Source organism: Choloepus didactylus, chromosome 8, assembly GCF_015220235.1.
Source record: "Choloepus didactylus isolate mChoDid1 chromosome 8, mChoDid1.pri, whole genome shotgun sequence".
Taxonomy (NCBI): domain Eukaryota; kingdom Metazoa; phylum Chordata; class Mammalia; order Pilosa; family Megalonychidae; genus Choloepus; species Choloepus didactylus.
Window position 1 is genome coordinate 110,481,710 of NC_051314.1, and position 16,049 is coordinate 110,497,758.

Consider the following 16,049-nt stretch of genomic DNA (forward strand, 5'->3'; position numbering starts at 1 on the left):
GCCTTCTACAAATATCTGGATATTTGAATAATAGCTCATTATACGTGTTTATAATGCTTTTTAAGCAAAGCAACTCAGTTGAGAAACGGATTTTAGTGACTTTGGCCTGTGTCAATAAGCTCAGGTCACTTACTGGAACCTTTTAAAGCTTAATGACTCACAGAAAATATCTCTACTCTTCAACTGAAAAGCATTGTCAAGTCTACAAAGTGCTGATACATTAAGGTGTGCTAATGAAAGATGGGCCTTAAAATATCCTAAGAAAGTCTTGAAAGATTTGTAAATATTCTGTATTTATACCCCATCCTGTCTCAAAAAGCTTCTACTACAGCTTATTAAAAAAACCACCTACAACAACAACAACAACAGCAACAAAAATATAGAGGCCTGGATACCACTTCCAAAAACTATGATTTAATTGGTCTGGGGTACAGGTAGTACACGGAGCTATTTAAAAGCTTCCTAGGTGATTTTTAATATACAAAAACGTTTGGAATGACTCAACTAAAGAATACGGAGAGTCTAGCATTATAATAATCCTTTGCCAACCTGTGATTAACTAACAGTTTTATTACATTTTTATACAATAGTGAATATTCTTGGCCTTACCAACCTAGTCTCTAGTACCAAAACAAGGCAATTTCCCTTTGGAGAAATTACTATCCCTCCTCACTCTTAGTTCATGTGGTTCATGCAGAGTTGACCTCAATCCTAACCCAATCTGATCTGTACCACTAAATTCAGGAGTAGACATATGACCCACACTTGCCTAGAGCATTCCATCCTTTGGTCCTCAGTGATTGGTTCAGGGCATATTACCCAAACTAGGCAAACGGTACTTGATCCCAGGACTTGGAGTAAAGCTATTAAGAGAAAGTAAAACCCTTCCCTTTCCCTCCCTTCCCTTCCTTTCTTTTTTTCTTTTTGATGACATGGCTAACCTAGTTAGATAAGCCTTCAACTAACTGCTGATCATTATTACTACCACTTTTAAGGAAAGTCGGCTTGGAAATAACACAGAAGAAAACAGATATAAAAGACAGAATGATATTCCTAATGACATTGTTAGAGTCACTGGATCTATCCATGCTCAACTCGGTATTCTCAGGTACATGCACCAATAAATTCTTTCTCCTCTAAGTCAACTGAATTTTCAAATTATCATCATCAGTCAAGAGTTCCGAAAATCTGTCATCTTTTTATGTACATGTGGTTTGGTTCATATCCCTTAAACTAATGAGCAAGCAAATATTTATTTATACAAATTAAATAACTGTTGCTTTACCTTCCCTCCCCAAGACCAAATACACATGTCTAAAAGAAGTAAGGCAGAAAAAGGAAATCTATTTGTATATTTGTCTCCCAAACATGCATAAAAGCTAAACCCCAATGAATATACGATACTTCAAGCATCAGGTAACTTCATGAAAAAAATAAATGATAACAAAATTGAAATACAAGACAGTGAAAAAAATACATATATATTTATTTTAAGCCATTAAGAATTGATTTTTAAAGAGGGTGTGGGAGACAGAGGGGGCTTGAAAAAAGGTTCAATAGGTGTTACTTAAAACTCAAGAAGGAATCTACATCAACAGAACATTGTGTCCCCAAAATACTTACTGAACAAATAAAACAGGTGATGTAGGAGAAAGGTCACAATATCAGAATAGATATTTAACACCAACAAATGTTTTTTGCTGTAATTGTTAAAAATTAATGAATAATGCCATATTTTATAATTTTTACCCCAGGGTGTCTATGAGACCCTAATTTGCAAAAGAGGAAATCCAGTCCTAGAAGCTGTCTAATTAATATACTAGATATTCAGCTGGGAGTGACTGGAATGACAATTCTATGGTAAATACTTCAGAAATTAATAAAATAGTATGGCCACAACTCCAAGGTACTGTTACAGGTTAATGGAATCTGTTGAACATGAATAGCTCCTAGAAGAGAAAGCATCTATAATTTTGACTGCCTTGTCTATTCTGACAAAGGTGACAATAAGAAGCTCAGCCAGGATTTGAATTAATTACAGAGGAAGGTCAAGCAATTTCCAACTATAGAATACCTCCATAACAATGCAAAGAATTAGTTTGGTTTTTATTCTGACTTTGCCATTTTATTTGCAATCTGAATTTAAGCAAATCATTTAATTTTTCTGGATTTCAGGTTCCTTATTAGGGAAACAAAATAATTGGCCCATTAATAATCTTTAAGTTCCTCTTCAGATCTGATAACCTAAGGCTCTGAATACCAGGAAAAAATGACCTTTTATCTGAAAATTACTTTTATATGAAATTGTAAAAATATTTTCCCCATAAGATGATATACACTTACTCAACTACAAAACAAAATATCTATTAATGATCATCATGCTACAGTATACTTAATTGCAAAAAAAATCTGTATTAAAACTTAAGAGCTACTTTTTCACTTTAATTATTATTCTAGTTATTTTTGTGTGTGTGGTAATGAGGGTGTTGGGGATTGATTTTGGTGATGAATGTAGACCTATGTAATGGTACTGTGAACAATCGAATGTACAATTTGTTTTGTATGACTGCATGGTATGTGAATATATCTCAATAAAATGAATATTAAAAAAACTTAAGAGCTAATGTTCAATATCTTCTATACGTAAATTATAGAGATAGCTGCAGTATCTATAGGTGCATTTTAAAAGAAAATTAGGTAATATATAGGGGCAAAATGAATACTAACTGTTATTATCATGTTTATATAACAGGTAAAAATATATTCAGGGTGTTATTTTAAATGCTATATAGCATTTTCCTATATAATTCAAAATTAGAACAGCAGTAAAAATAATAGCAATAGTTGAGAATGCTTTATCAATACTATTGATATATACTATCACTAAATTATTCTTCAAAGGGCAAAGACAATGCCTTATTCTATGTATTCTAGCACTCAGCACTTCAAGGATGTATTTAACAGACATTTGATGAATTAGAGTCATCTTGGCAACAGACTCAGGGTACATTTAGAAATTCATGATAAACCCAGGATTTTCCCATTAGGCTACTTCTCAGGTAGATTCAAGTCAATCGTGGATTTTTTGAGTCTCATATCATAAAAATTGTAACAAAATTAATGCCTTACTATACAAAAACAAAATGACTATCCATTTGAAACACTGCCTGTTCACTGATAAGAAAGTCATGTTTTGTTTAAGTCTCTTCTCAAAGTCTAGAATTCAGGCCAATTTCTACAGCTCTCAAAATTATTTGCCTTTTTTTTCTTTAATATAGCAAAATTTACACAGAAAGGAAGTCAATTTATTTACAATACAAATTTTCTCATGGAAATAACAATTACAGTTCAATTGAAAGTATAGAATCTATATACTTAAATCAAGGCTTGGTTAAAGAGGTTAAAAAATTAAATAAAATTAAGTAAGTACTAATTATATAATTCCAAACTCATCTAAAATTTTTGATAAATGGAGCTTGGACAAAAAATGATTTGTGAAGAAAAGCTTTATTAAGAAAATTAATAATTTTTAAGAAGCTTTGATAAGAGCACTTCAATTGTTTTCTATCAGTAAATTCTGTATACAACAGGGAAAAAACATTTAAAAAAATCCCTTTATTGGTAGCTTCAGCACTTAGACTAGGACCTGGCTCCCAGTTGATACTCAAGAAACGTTTGTCGACGCTGGAAAACAGTCTGGGAGGCGGGGCAAGATGGCAGACTGGTGAGCTGTATGTTTTAGTTACTCCTCCAGGAAAGTAGGTAAAAAGCCAGGAACTGCGTGGACTGGACACCACAGAGCAATCTGTCTTTGGGCATACTTCATACAACACTCATGAAAACGTGGAACTGCTGAGATCAGCGAAATCTGTAAGTTTTTGCGGCCAGGGGACCCGCGCCCCTCCCTGCCAGGCTCAGTCCCGGGGGAGGAGGGGCTGTCAGCTCCAGGAAGGAGAAGGGAGAATTGCAGTGGCTGCTCTCATCGGAAACTCATTCTACTGATTCAAACTCCAACCATAGATAGACTGAGGCCAGACACCAGAGACTCTGAGAGCAGCCAGCCCAGCAGAGAGGAGACGGGCATAGAAGGAAAACAACACGAGAAGCTCCAAAGTAAAAGCAGAGGATTTTTGGAGTTCTGGTGAACACAGAAAGGGGAAGGGTGGAGATCAGGCCTTGAGGCGCATATGCAAATCCCGAAGCAAGGCTGATCTCTCTGCCCAGGGCACCTTTCCTTAATGGCCCTGGTTGCTTTGTCTATTAGCATTTCAATAACCCATTAGATCTCTGAGGAGGGCCGTTTTTTTTTTTTTTTTTTTTTTTTTAAATCCTTTTTGCTTTTTCTAAAACAATTACTCTAAGAAGCTCAATACAGAAAGCTTCAAAGAATTGAAATTTGGGCACGTCAAGTCAAGAGCAGAACTAAGAGAGCTCTGAGACAAAAGGCAATAATCCAGTGGCTGAGAAAATTCACTAAACAACACAACTTCCCAAGAAAAGGGGGGCGTCCGCTCACAGCCACCATCCTGGTGGACAGGAAACACTCCTGCCCATCGCCAGCCCCATAGCCCAGAGCTGCCCCAGACAACCCAGTGTGACGGAAGTGCTTCAAATAACAGGCACACACCACAAAACTGGGCGTGGACATTAGCCTTCCCTGCAACCTCAGCTGAATGTCCCAGAGCTGGGAAGGGGGAGCAGTGTGAATTAACAGAGCCCCATTCAGCCATCATTTGAGCAGACTGGGAGCCTCCCAACACAGCCCAGCAGCCCAGAACTGCCCTGGGGGGACGGCACTCACCTGTGACATAGCACAGTCATCCCTCAACAGAGGACCCGGGGTGCACAGCCTGGAAGAGGGGCCCACTTGCAAGTCTCAGGAGCCATACGCCAATACCAAAGACTTGTGGGTCAGTGGCAGAGACAAACTGTGGCAGGACTGAACTGAAGGATTAGACTATTGCAGTAGCTTTAAAACTCTAGGATCATCAGGGAGATTTGATTGTTAGGGCCACCCCCCCTCCCCGACTGCCCAGAAACACGCCCCACATACAGGGCAGGCAACACCAACTACACACGCAAGCTTGGGACACCAATTGGGCCCCACAAGACTCACTCCCCCACTCACCAAAAAGGCTAAGCGGGGGAGATCTGGCTTGTGGAGAACAGGTGGCTCGTGGACGCCACCTGCTGGTTAGTTAGAGAAAGTGTACTCCACGAAGCTGTAGATCTGATAAATTAGAGATAAGGACTTCAACTGGTCTACAAACCCTAAAAGAACCCTATCAAGGACAGCAAATGCCACGAGGCCAAAAACAACAGAAAATTATAAAGCATATGAAAAAACCAGACGATATGGATAACCCAAGCCCAAGTACCCAAATCAAAAGACCAGAAGAGACACACCTAGAGCAGCTACTCAAAGAACTAAAGATGAACAATGAGACCCTAGTACGGGATATGAAGGAAATCAAGAAGACCCTAGAAGAGCATAAAGAAGACATTGCAAGACTAAATAAAAAAATGGATGATCTTATGGAAATTAAAGAAACTGTTGACCAAATTAAAAAGATTCTGGACACTCATAGTACAAGACTAGAGGAAGTTGAACAACGAATCAGTGACCTGGAAGATGACAGAATGGAAAATGAAAGCATAAAAGAAAGAATGGGGAAAAAAATTGAAAAACTCGAAATGGACCTCAGGGATATGATAGATAATATGAAACGTCCGAATATAAGACTCATTGGTGTCCCAGAAGGGGAAGAAAAGGATAAAGGTCTAGGAAGAGTATTCAAAGAAATTGTTGGGGAAAACTTCCCAAATCTTCTAAACAACATAAATACACAAATCATAAATGCTCAGCGAACTCCAAATAGAATAAATCCAAAAAAACCCACTCCGAGACATATACTGATCACACTGTCAAACATAGAAGAGAAGGAGCAAGTTCTGAAAGCAGCAAGAGAAAAGCAATTCACCACATACAAAGGAAACAGCATAAGACTAAGTAGTGACTACTCAGCAGCCACCATGGAGGCGAGAAGGCAATGGCACGATATATTTAAAATTCTGAGAGAGAGGAATTTCCAGCCAAGAATACTTTATCCAGCAAAGCTCTCCTTCAAATTTGAGGGAGAGCTTAAATTTTTCACAGACAAAGAAATGCTGAGAGAATTTGCTAACAAGAGACCTGCCCTACTGGAGATACTAAAGGGAGCCCTACAGACAGAGAAACAAAGACAGGACAGAGAGACTTGGAGAAAGGTTCAGTACTAAAGAGATTCGGTATGGGTACAATAAAGGATATTAATAGAGAGAGGGAAAAATATGGCAAACATAATCCAAAGGATAAGATGGCCGATTCAAGAAATGCCTTCACGGTTTTAACGTTGAATGTAAATGGATTAAACTCCCCAATTAAAAGATATAGATTCGCAGAATGGATCAAAAAAAATGAACCATCAATATGTTGCATACAAGAGACTCATCTTAGACACAGGGACACAAAGAAATTGAAAGTGAAAGGATGGAAAAAAATATTTCATGCAAGCTACAGCCAAAAGAAAGCAGGTGTAGCAATATTAATCTCAGATAAAATAGACTTCAAATGCAGGGATGTTTTGAGAGACAAAGAAGGCCACTACATACTAATAAAAGGGGCAATTCAGCAAGAAGAAATAACAATCGTAAATGTCTATGCACCCAATCAAGGTGCCACAAAATACATGAGAGAAACATTGGCAAAACTAAAGGAAGCAATTGATGTTTCCACAATAATTGTGGGAGACTTCAACACATCACTCTCTCCTATAGATAGATCAACCAGACAGAAGACCAATAAGGAAATTGAAAACCTAAACAATCTGATAAATGAATTAGATTTAACAGACATCTACAGGACATTACATCCCAAATCACCAGGATACACATACTTTTCTAGTGCTCACGGAACTTTCTCCAGAATAGATCATATGCTGGGACATAAAACAAGCCTCAATAAATTTAAAAAGATTGAAATCATTCAAAGCACATTCTCTGACCACAATGGAATACAATTAGAAGTCAATAACCATCAGAGACTTAGAAAATTCACAAATACCTGGAGGTTAAACAACACACTCCTAAACAATCAGTGGGTTAAAGAAGAAATAGCAAGAGAAATTGCTAAATATATAGAGACGAATGAAAATGAGAACACAACATACCAAAACCTATGGGATGCAGCAAAAGCAGTGCTAAGGGGGAAATTTATAGCACTAAACGCATATATTAAAAAGGAAGAAAGAGCCAAAATCAAAGAACTAATGGATCAACTGAAGAAGCTAGAAAATGAACAGCAAACCAATCCTAAACCAAGTAGAAGAAAAGAAATAACAAGGATTAAAGCAGAAATAAATGACATAGAGAACAAAAAAACAATAGAAAGGATAAATATCACCAAAAGTTGGTTCTTTGAGAAGATCAACAAGATTGACAAGCCCCTAGCTAGACTGACAAAATCAAAAAGAGAGAAGACCCATATAAACAAAATAATGAATGAAAAAGGTGACATAACTGCAGATCCTGAAGAAATTAAAAAAATTATAAGAGGATATTATGAACAACTGTATGGCAACAAACTGGATAATGTAGAAGAAATGGACAATTTCCTGGAAACATATGAACAACCTAGACTGACCAGAGAAGAAATAGAAGACCTCAACCAACCCATCACAAGCAAAGAGATCCAATCAGTCATCAAAAATCTTCCCACAAATAAATGCCCAGGGCCAGATGGCTTCACAGGGGAATTCTACCAAACTTTCCAGAAAGAACTGACACCAATCTTACTCAAACTCTTTCAAAACATTGAAAAAAATGGAACACTACCTAACTCATTTTATGAAGCTAACATCAATCTAATACCAAAACCAGGCAAAGATGCTACAAAAAAGGAAAACTACCGGCCAATCTCCCTAATGAATATAGATGCAAAAATCCTCAACAAAATACTTGCAAATCGAATCCAAAGACACATTAAAAAAATCATACACCATGACCAAGTGGGGTTCGTTCCAGGCATGCAAGGATGGTTCAACATCAGAAAAACAATCAATGTATTACAGCACATTAAAAACTCGAAAGGGAAAAATCAATTGATCATCTCAATAGATGCTGAAAAAGCATTTGACAAAATCCAACATCCCTTTTTGATAAAAACACTTCAAAAGGTAGGAATTGAAGGAAACTTCCTCAACATGATAAAGAGCATATATGAAAAACCCACAGCCAGCATAGTACTCAATGGTGAGAGACTGAAAGCCTTCCCTCTAAGATCAGGAACAAGACAAGGATGCCCGCTGTCACCACTGTTATTCAACATTGTGCTGGAAGTGCTAGCCAGGGCAATCCGGCAAGACAAAGAAATAAAAGGCATCCAAATTGGAAAAGAAGAAGTAAAACTGTCATTGTTTGCAGATGATATGATCTTATATCTAGAAAACCCTGAGAAATCAACGATACACCTACTAGAGCTAATAAACAAATTTAGCAAAGTAGCGGGATACAAGATTAATGCACATAAGTCAGTAATGTTTCTATATGCTAGAAATGAACAAACTGAAGAGACACTCAAGAAAAAGATACCATTTTCAATAGCAACTAAAAAAATCAAGTACCTAGGAATCAACTTAACCAAAGATGTAAAAGACCTATACAAAGAAAACTACATAACTCTACTAAAAGAAATAGAAGGGGACCTTAAAAGATGGAAAAATATTCCATGTTCATGGATAGGAAGGCTAAATGTCATTAAGATGTCAATTCTACCCAAACTCATCTACAGATTCAATGCAATCCCAATCAAAATTCCAACAACCTACTTTGCAGACTTGGAAAAGCTAGTTATCAAATTTATTTGGAAAGGGAAGATGCCTCGAATTGCTAAAGACACTCTAAAAAAGAAAAACGAAGTGGGAGGACTTACACTCCCTGACTTTGAAGCTTATTATAAAGCCACAGTTGCCAAGACAGCATGGTACTGGCACAAAGATAGACATATAGATCAATGGAATCGAATTGAGAATTCACAGATAGACCCTCAGATCTATGGCCGACTGATCTTTGATAAGGCCCCCAAAGTCACCGAACTGAGCCATAATGGTCTTTTCAACAAATGGGGCTGGGAGAGTTGGATATCCATATCCAAAAGAATGAAAGAGGACCCCTACCCCACCCCCTACACAAAAATTAACTCAAAATGGACCAAAGATCTCAATATAAAAGAAAGTACCATAAAACTCCTAGAAGATAATGTAGGAAAACATCTTCAAGACCTTGTATTAGGAGGCCACTTCCTAGACTTTACACCCAAAGCACAAGCAACAAAAGAGAAAATAGATAAATGGGAACTCCTCAAGCTTAGAAGTTTCTGCACCTCAAAGGAATTTCTCAAAAAGGTAAAGAGGCAGCCAACTCAATGGGAAAAAATTTTTGGAAACCATGTATCTGACAAAAGACTGATATCTTGCATATACAAAGAAATCCTACAACTCAACGACAATAGTACAGACAGCCCAATTATAAAATGGGCAAAAGATATGAAAAGACAGTTCTCTGAAGAGGAAATACAAATGACCAAGAAACACATGAAAAAATGTTCAGCTTCACTAGCTATTAGAGAGATGCAAATTAAGACCACAATGAGATACCATCTAACACCGGTTAGAATGGCTGCCATTAAACAAACAGGAAACTACAAATGCTGGAGGGGATGTGGAGAAATTGGAACTCTTATTCATTGTTGGTGGGACTGTATAATGGTTCAGCCACTCTGGAAGTCAGTCTGGCAGTTCCTTAGAAAACTAGATATAGAGCTACCATTCGATCCAGCGATTGCACTCCTCGGTATATACCCGGAAGATCGGAAAGCAGTGACACGAACAGATATCTGCACGCCAATGTTCATAGCAGCATTATTCACAATTGCCAAGAGATGGAAACAACCCAAATGTCCTTCAACAGATGAGTGGATAAATAAAATGTGGTATATACACACGATGGAATACTACGCGGCAGTAAGAAGGAACGATCTCGTGAAACATATGACAACATGGATGAACCTTGAAGACATAATGCTGAGCGAAATAAGCCAGGCACAAAAAGAGAAATATTATATGCTACCACTAATGTGAACTTTGAAAAATGTAAAACAAATGGTTTATAATGTAGAATGTAGGGGAACTAGCAGTAGAGAGCAATTAAGGAAGGGGGAACAATAATCCAAGAAGAACAGATAAGCTATTTAACGTTCTGGGGATGCCCAGAAATGACTATGGTCTGTTAATTTCTGATGGTTGTAGTAAGAACAAGATCACTGAAATGTTGCTATATTATGTAACTTTCTTGGGGTAAAGTAGGAACATGTTGGAAGTTAAGCAGTTATCTTAGGTTAGTTGTCTTTTTCTTACTCCCTTGCTATGGTCTCTTTGAAATGCTCTTTTATTGTATGTTTGTTTTCTTTTTAACTTTTTTTTTCATACAGGTGATTTGAAAAAAGAAGGGAAAGTTAAAAAAAAAAAAAAAAAAAAAAAAAAGATGTAGTGCCCCCTTGAGGAGCCTGTGGAGAATGCAGGGGTATTCGCCTACCCCACCTCCATGGTTGCTAACATGACCACAGACATAGGGGACTGGTGGTTTGATGGGTTGAGCCCTCTACCATAAGTTTTACCCTTGGGAAGACGGTTGCTGCAAAGGAGAGGCTAGGCCTCCCTGTATTTGTGCCTAAGAGTCTCCTCCTGAATGCCTCTTTGTTGCTCAGATGTGGCCCTCTCTCTCTGGCTAAGCCAACTTGAAAGGTGAAATCACTGCCCTCCCCCCTACGTGGGATCAGACACCCAGGGAAGTGAATCTCCCTGGCAACGTGGAATATGACTCCCAGGGAGGAATGTAGACCTGGCACCGTGGGACGGAGAACATCTTCTTGACCAAAAGGGGGATGTGAAAGGAAATGAAATAAGCTTCAGTGGCAGAGAGATTCCAAAAGGAGCCGAGAGGTCACTCTGGTGGGCACTCTTATGCACAATTTAGACAACCCTTTTTAGGTTCTAAAGAATTGGGGTAGCTGGTGGTGGATACCTGAAACTATCAAACTACAACCCAGAACCCATGAATCTCGAAGACAGTTGTATAAAAATGTAGCTTATGAGGGGTGACAATGGGATTGGGAAAGCCATAAGGACCAAACATCACTTTGTCTAGTTTATGGATGGATGTGTAGAAAAGTAGGGGAAGGAAACAAACAGACAAAGGTACCCAGTGTTCTTTTTTACTTCAATTGCTCTTTTTCACTCTAATTATTATTCTTGTTATTTTTGTGTGTGTGCTAATGAAGGTGTCAGGGATTGATTTAGGTGATGAATGTACAACTATGTAATGGTACTGTAAACAATCGAAAGTACAATTTGTTTTGTATGACTGCGTGGTATGTGAATATATCTCAATAAAATGATTAAAAAAAAAAAAAAAAAAAGAAAAAAAAAAAAAAAAAAAAAAAAAAAAAAAAAAAAATCCCTTTATTAAGGTAATTTAGCATTATCTAAAAAGCTTTAATTTAAACTTTAAAATAAACTTTAAGTTCTATATCTGAAAGGTAATAAAAATTTACTTAAAATAAAGATGTCTGATTTTTGCTGTCATAGATTGCGCCTTCTTCTAACTAGTCTCAATAAGTGATGTTTTACTGCACTAACATTAAGTTAAAATCCTATATTTAATAAAGCCAAATGTGTAAAAATCTCAAGTCTTCTGAGATTTTCCTCAAATATCTGCTAATACTCACTAATTGCTTCTCCTGTTGGGGCTTTAAAAAATAAAGAGTATTATAACAATAACAGGAATTTTTTGAAACTGGAAAATAATTCCTAATCCTACCACCCAACAGTTTATTTCATTTTTACATATTCTAAGTTCTTACATAAGCAAATCATTGCCTGACTGTAGCTACAGTAAAGCTTTCTTTATGTTCTGATTTTTTTTTCCTATTAATCCTGCATCCATTATTTTGTATGCTTTTAGACAATTTTCAAAAGTATCAATTCAATAGTAGCATATTACTCCTTGGTGTTGATATACCTTTGCTATATTTGAACATAGAGATTTCTAATTGTTACTGCCAGAAATATCTTCTAGCATATAGCTTTCCTCTCTGAATCACTATATTGTCCTACTAATTTCCAAAAGGGAATATTACCAATTTTACATGCAAACCACAATGTACCAGTTCTACTACAGTACCATAAGCCCTGGAACTCAATGTTTTTTAGTTGTGCTTTTTGATAAATGTGCAATAATTCATTTTAAATTGCATTTCTTCCATTATGCCTGTTGCTGGGTGAATTTTAATTAAACTTCATCCAGAATTCCCTACAAGAGACGTCTTCTGAGAAATCCTTGATAAGAAAATTGAGAATATAATTCCTAAACACCTTTGAATTAAAAAAAGAAAAATTCTGAAGGTCTCTGCAATACTTGATTGCTACAGAAAAGTTCAAATAAAACAGATCATGATAATTTTCTGTAAGTGGAATTACTAGTTAAGCATTAACTTAGTGCAACTGAATTCAATGCCTTTATTTATCCCATTCTCTCAGCTGCAGTGCTCCGCCTCATCCTTCAAAGACATATTCAAATGCCATCTCAGGGAAACACTGCCTAATTTCCCAAGAGTACCCACAGTAAACTACCTATACCTTTCTGGAAAACCTTTGTTCATTTCTGTGTAATATTTAGTTTATTTTTTAAAAGGTTATTGTCTGTTACAGACTGTAAATTACCAGGAGAGCAGGGGCTGTTTGAATTATTTTTCCACCTCCAGACTAAATCAAATATAAGCATATTCTCATGCTTTTTATATTCAAAGCCGTTACTTTTGATCATAACCATAATATAGGCATGAACCTATGGTTTAATAAGCCAAAGCAAGAGTGCTGTGGACTTTGATCTAAGGCTCAATCACTATTTACTAAAGCCATGATCAATCAGCCAGCTTGTTGACTGTGTATTACGGCTGACCTAACAATCAAGTTTCCTGAGAGTTCATGACTATATTCAAACATTAAAGCTCATAACAAGGTTCAAAATGTGGCATCCATCTAAACTAACAGGTAATAAGTCTCTATTAATTAATAAATCAAATATTTTAGTTTTATCATAGCGATACAAAATCCATTTTAAGGAATAAAGCTAAATATGCATATCATCCCAAATTTATACCTGTAGCCCAGATCTCTTCCAAAACCATCAATTCAATTGCCTCTTTGACATTTAAAAAGTATTCCACTGTACATATTTGATGAAAATAAAAACATATTTCTCTTTAAAAACCATTCGTAACTCGTATATTTTATCAATTCAAATGCGTCTTCCCCTCAATTAGCTTTCTTTTGGTATTTTATTTTGTAATGATTCTAAAAATCTGCTATAAATTTAAGTACGCCATATGAGAACTGACACAATCTGGAAAAAATTAAATAGCAAATATCACTACTTACAATGTCAACTAACCATATCCTATCAGATTCCACACTGTTATCTCCTTTCACCTCCTTTCTTAGCCCCTACTCGGCTTCCCTTCTTCAAAACCATGGGTCAAGTCAATATATCACTTATTGCAAGCCAATTGTACTAGAATTCTACTGAAAGAATTGATGTTCGGTTTCTAGCAGTATATTTTCTTCTTATAAAGTGTGTATATGCTTACACTACTATCACTTATATTCTAAATGAGCAGACCTAACTAAAATATAGACAAAGGCATTTAATGTGAACATGTAAAACCTGCAATGTGAGCTTTTACAAAACATCAGTACTCATGATCAAAAACCATAATTATTCTATTCCTTCTACTTCAAGTTATTTAAAAAGATCAATTATGAAAACTATCCTATTGAAAAAGAAAATCTATATAGTAGGACTAATGATTATTTAATTATATAAGTTAGAAATCAACAGGAAAAAGTCTTCATTTATTCTTTGAGTTTTTTCACTTTAAATCTATACATTTTCATAATCGGTTATTTTTTCATAATAGATCTAACAAAGGTATTACTATTTTCCTTTACAGTTTATTTTCGTTTCCTAGCGAGTAGAAAGTTTCAGTTACTTTATTATTAGTATTCTTTTGGCATGTACTTTTACTAGCCTTATGGTCTTAGGCAAATTAATATCTTTGTATCTTAATATTATCATCTATGAAATGGAATAATAATATTACCTGCCTTGGAGAGTTGTTGTGGGTTGAATTTATTAATGTGTAAGGTATTTAGAATAGGACCTGGCTCATATTAAGTGCTATATCAGTATTAGCCACCATCCTCATCACTTAAACTTGTTATTTCCCCAGTCTTTTCTTATCATATAAGCCTGGCACTTCTTAATAGAATTTTAATATACTCTTTACTAACTGTTTTTAGTATTAGTAAAACCAAAAAATCTTTTATTTTTAATGTAAAACAGTCTCTTCAAGGAAGTCAAAACAAAACTAAAACCAAAAAATGATAAAAATAAATCAGGACCTGCAAATGGTTAGTAATCACTCCACATTTTTTAGATGGGGAGATTTCTGATTTCTCATTCAGTTTCAGAAGGAAGTTGTCTATCTTAAAAGGGGTGGGGTGAGGTATTGCCAATACTGCCAATAAAAATTTGCTATGCCACATCCATATGCTGCTTTTATACATCTCAAGAATGCTATAATATGCTATAGTAGTAAATAGCTCCCCAAAGCAAAAAAGTTTGTTTGGATTTTAAAATTCAAAAAAATATGCTTCTAAAAGCATAACAAGGCCAATGCATTAGTAATATCCATGATAATTTGCCTATGTAACATTTTAATACTTTTTTTAGTTAGCATCCAAGTTACTGAAAACTATGCAGAAGCCTGGTAACATATGACAAGTCTTTAAAAAATATTAATTATAAAAGTTATAACAGGCCCTGTTTTAAGTGTTTTGCATATATTAACAAATTTAAGCACAGAATGTTTAAGTGATATGCACAAACTCACATAGCTCAGAAAGGTGAGGCAGCCTGACTCCATAGTGTACTCTTAAAGACAGAAACATACTGCCTAATACAGAATTTCATCCTGGCTTCTGATTCCATAACTTTCTACTATCACCAGTGAAAGAGAAAAAAACGGCCCAGCATCAAATTTCCATCATGTGAATACAGAACAAAAGAATCTGAACTTCCGACTGACAGCAGTTCTACTGATACGTAAAAGTTTAAATTTGGTGTATGAAAGGCAGTTTATCAGTATCAATATATAATGCATGTTTTTTGGAGTAATGAAAATGTTCAAAAACTGATTTTGGTGATGGATGCACAATTATATAATGTTACTATGAACAGCTGATTGCACACTATGGATAACTGTAGGGTATGGGAATATATATCTCAAAAACACTGAATTTAAAAAATAAAAACTGTATATTTAATGCATGAAAACGTGAGCAGCTGAGACTATTAGATCAGTAAAAATGGTATTTGCCTTAAGCAACTTTTTTCTTAAATCTTTTGGCACTGACTCTTAAAACTAACGTATTCCTTTCTGCTTTAGTTAGTTATTAGGAATCTCATGTGATCCTTCTTTAGGAACCTTATGGAATGTATTTTTGTATCTGAATCTTACCCTAGCTTCGCCAATAGCCTAATTTATTTAACTGTTCACTTTCAATCCGGTTATATAGGTGTTTCTCAACCTTTTTGAACAAGATTAAGAATTTATAAATAAACATATATATATATATTTGCAAGCCTAAAGACTACAAAAAATCTGACCCAAAGAGCAAGCTTACAAAGTCACTGTAAATAAGAGACTATACATATATATATACATATATATATGGCAGCTAAAAACTAAGGTTTGAATTAGATCTATGCCAACATATGTTTAAATGTTATATGATACAGGTTTAAAATAGGTAGATGATACTGGTCCATTCTATTTTTATCAGTGCATTAACTTAAAAGTTATTAAAGTATGATCCAGGAACCCTTGGAGACCC

The 16,049-nt window shown here is 35.7% G+C and overlaps 1 protein-coding gene across 1 annotated transcript in view; it reads right to left on the minus strand.

The window, feature by feature from the left end:
* The window catches only part of ETNK1 (ethanolamine kinase 1), a 109,943-nt gene that overhangs the window by 44,135 nt on the left and 49,759 nt on the right, over positions 1 to 16,049 (minus strand). The window lies entirely within an intron of this gene.